The following is a 3887-nucleotide window of genomic DNA, read 5'->3' as shown; positions in this document are numbered from 1 at the left end:
GAAGATGACTGTGCCCACAGTGAGGAAACTGCCTTTGTCCTCCCTGGAGTCCTGTGTATATGAGTCTGAGTCTGAGGTTGGGGGAAATGTGATTGTGCGCTAGGGCACAGCTAACACGGAACCCATTCGGATTAGGGATGGGAAGGACATGATTGCTTTCAGAATCGCAGATGGAGACGTCTTATGGCCCAAGTGTCTGTCCTCCCTAGTCCCACTCTTGCAAGGAAGGAACAGAGAATTCTGAACATGTCCTTTCTAAGAAGATGCTCCTGGCAAATGAGCTCCCAGAACTTTGGTCTATCAGAAGCTTGGAATTCAGTTGCCCAACAGTAAGAAGCCATGGGGCATGCTGGGAAAATTCTCTAGTGACCTTCATCCCTCACTGATCTGGGAGCCTAAACTATGCTCGGACACAGGCATCTTTTGTGTTCTGACTAGAACCGTGATTTGTGGTCACCCTGACTTCACCTTTCCCTCTGACGGCCCAAAGAGTGGAGCAGGAGAGGAAATGAGAGGAGGCGAGGAGGCGAGATGAGTGTGTTCGAGTGAGGCCAGGAGCTGCGGTTTGTTCCAGCCCTCCCACAAATGACCTCGTTCATTATCAAAAGGGTTCAACTGATACTGAGTCATAACATGAGGGAGGGGGAAAGAACCCAACAGATAGCTCTTGGGGACACCTGGAGGCAGTGGGTTTCTAGTGGTCAGGTGGAGAGGCAGCAGAGGGAGTGGGGAGAGAGTGCAGAAGGTGGCCTGGCTTGAGATGAGACTCTGAAGCATCTGTGCTTTTGTTAGCCATGGAACATGCACATCTAATCCCAATTAACTTCTGTCACCATCTCCAATTCAGCTTCTCTGTTAGTGCCAGTGACAAGACCTTGTTGCTGGGGACCAGGCTGGGAATAGCTCACACTTCCCATTGCTTATGTAAAGGGACCAGGTGGGCTTACCCTGCCAGGGCATCAATGGAAGCTGCAGCTGCTGCACCAGTTTTCCAAGGGTGGAATACTGTTCCCAGCTCTCCCACTGTGAGGTTATCTGGGAACTAAGGTTGATCTTTGGGGTCTTTGTTTTTAAGGCTTAGGGACTCTGCTAACACCCCTATCTGAAACTCCTTTATAAGCATACTTTCCTGCACCTAAAGGCCATTGTAAGACTGTGGAGGCTTGAGATGCCACATCCGGAAGCTCCTGGATAAATTTGGAGCATAGCTAAGGGTTACATTTCTACTGGACAAAGAAAGATCGTGACCAGGGGATCTTTGGCTGCATTGACACCATGGTAGCTATTAGTGATATGTGGATGCTTACATCTAAATTAATTAAAATTAAAATTTTGAAATTTTGCACTCTTCAGTCAAAGTATGGCATTTCAAATTCTCCGGAGCTGCACGTGGCTATGGGTCACCAGGTCACACAGAAGTGTGCACCTAAAGCATTTCTGTTGGCTACAAGTTGTGTTGGACAGAGCTCATATGTGACATCTCTTCCAGTTAGACCTTTGTGGTAGTCCTATGGGACTAGGTCCATAGTCTCTGAAGTCCTTTTTTGTATCATCTCCTAGCATCTGCCAACACACACACACACACACACACACACACACACATTACCGCACATGCATATGTGCATACATGCACACACACACATACACACACACACATTACCATACATGCACATGTGCATACACGCACACACACACATACACACACATTACCACACATGCACATGTGCATACATGCACACACACACATTACCACACATGCACATGTGCATACGCGCACACACACATACACACACACATTACCACACATGCACATGTGCATACATGCACACACACACATACACACACACACACATTACCATACATGCACATGTGCATACGCGCACACACACATACACACACACATTACCACACATGCACATGTGCATACGCGCACACACACATACACACACACACACACACACACACACACACACTCATACTCACACACTCACCTGCATGGTGTTTACAAGCACATGCATATCGATGTCTTCCACCAGGGCCGTGTTGAGAAATCACAAGCACATTGGAGAAGGGGTAGCTGAGCTCTCACATTGATGGCAGCCTATGGTAGCCAAGGTACGAAGACCAGATAGGTGCCCACCGATGGATGGAGAAACAAAGAAAACATTGTTCAGATACACCAGGATCCTTTCATCTTTTGTCAAGAAAGCAATCCTGCCATTGTAATCAAGTGGATGAACCTAGAGGACATCATGCCAAGTGAGTTAATACAGGCACAGGCAGAGACGCCCTGCCTGTCTCATGATCTCCCTGTGAGTGTGAGCTCAGAAAGTCTACTTCACTGAAACAAAGAAGGTGGTTGACAGAGGGGGTGGGTGGGGGCCAGAGGGTAGGACTGAGGTACCAATTTTCAATTCTAAGAGGCTGGAACTATAGCCTTGCATAGATGAGGCTTTGGGCTCCACCCCCAGCACCCCGCAATACACCTCCTTCCCCCTATAAAAAAGTAAGTTCCAGAGAACTAATGATCCACAATTAATTATTACAATTAATAATTCATCATCAACTCAAAGTACATTTTATTAAGAAACATCCATCAAAACACCTCAAATATACCCAATTTTTCCTCAATTTTGCCTCACCAAAGCTAGAAGGAGGGCCAGGGAGCTGGTTCAGTGACTAAAGCATTTGCTACACAAGTGTGGAAACCACAGCTCAGCAGCTCAGCATCAACTTAAATATTGGGCACAGGAAGCAGAGCTAGGAGATCCCCGGAGAAAACTGGCTAGCTGAATCAGTAAGATTTAGGTTCAAGCGAGAGACCCTGCCTTAAAATAGAAGGTGGAGGCTGAATCAGGAAAACACCTAACATCAACTTTTGGTCTTTACCTGCACACATACATACATACATACATGCACACATACATACATACATACATACATACTCACATAGACATAAATTCATATGCAAAAAAAAGAAGCTAATATGAGAAAAGACAACTGAGTGATTAGTGAGCACGGTTCCTCCCCTCATATGAGATGTTATGGACTTTAAACTGAGGGAACTTACCCATGATGCACTTGTTTCCTGAGTGCATACTGCCTGTGTGGCATTCATTGGTCTGGGTGTGGGAGGAGTGTGGCATTGGGAGCAGTTCTGCATTTCATGTCATTCTTTGGCAGTGGAGAAAGTATCCGACTGCCAAGCAGTGGTGTCTACATGAGAGGCATGAGCCTTGTCATATGGGGCTGGAATTGTGAAGACAACGCTCCAACCTCAGAAGCCCTGGCCGTAAACACAGAGGCTGTGATGCACACTCATGGCTATGTACTGTGGTAAGGGCTTCATTGGAGGGACGCCAGTCTGTTGAGGGGGGAGGGTACAGGTCAAAGAGAGGCACAGTCCCCTTTGACCCTCAGTGTCCCCCATAGGAAATAAGGATGTGACATGGTGAGTTCCAGGGTCTCCTCCTTGCTAGAATTTTCTCTTCCCGGAGGCTGCATGTCTGAAAGCACCACAGAAGCAGATCATTCCAGATGTGGATGGCCAGTGACACAGGATTGTCTCCCAGCAGCACTAGCCTTTATTTCCTTTAAAACCTGCGGAGGCCTGGAAGGCTCTCACCCTTCCCCTGGCCTCCTCTTTTGGCTCCCCTCCCTCCTTCCAGGTTGCACAGCCCTAGCCTAGGCCTTGTCATATTTCCTACTGGATTGGGTGTTTAATTAAAATCATAATTAAAATTGATCTCCTCATTAGCATGCACCTGCTCTGCCTCTTACATCCTTGTGTTCCATTATCCACTGAAGATGTCAAGACAGACAGGCGAGAGCCAGACCCTAGGCCAGCCCAGCCGTCTGGGGCTGGCTGATGACAACATCTGGACTGT

The 3887-nt window shown here is 47.4% G+C and overlaps 1 long non-coding RNA gene across 1 annotated transcript; it reads left to right on the top strand.

The window, feature by feature from the left end:
• The first annotated feature begins 332 nt into the window (after positions 1-332).
• On the top strand, positions 333-3325 carry LOC116073294. Its single transcript, XR_004111759.1, has 3 exons — positions 333-563; positions 2037-2259; positions 3184-3325. It is a non-coding gene; the product is annotated as an uncharacterized LOC116073294 (long non-coding RNA).
• The last annotated feature ends 562 nt before the right edge of the window (positions 3326-3887 follow it).

This window comes from Mastomys coucha, unplaced genomic scaffold, assembly GCF_008632895.1.
Source record: "Mastomys coucha isolate ucsf_1 unplaced genomic scaffold, UCSF_Mcou_1 pScaffold23, whole genome shotgun sequence".
In the NCBI taxonomy this organism is placed as follows: Eukaryota; Metazoa; Chordata; class Mammalia; order Rodentia; family Muridae; genus Mastomys; species Mastomys coucha.
Note: the sequence above shows the minus strand (reverse complement) of the source record. Positions and strands in the feature narration are given on the sequence as shown.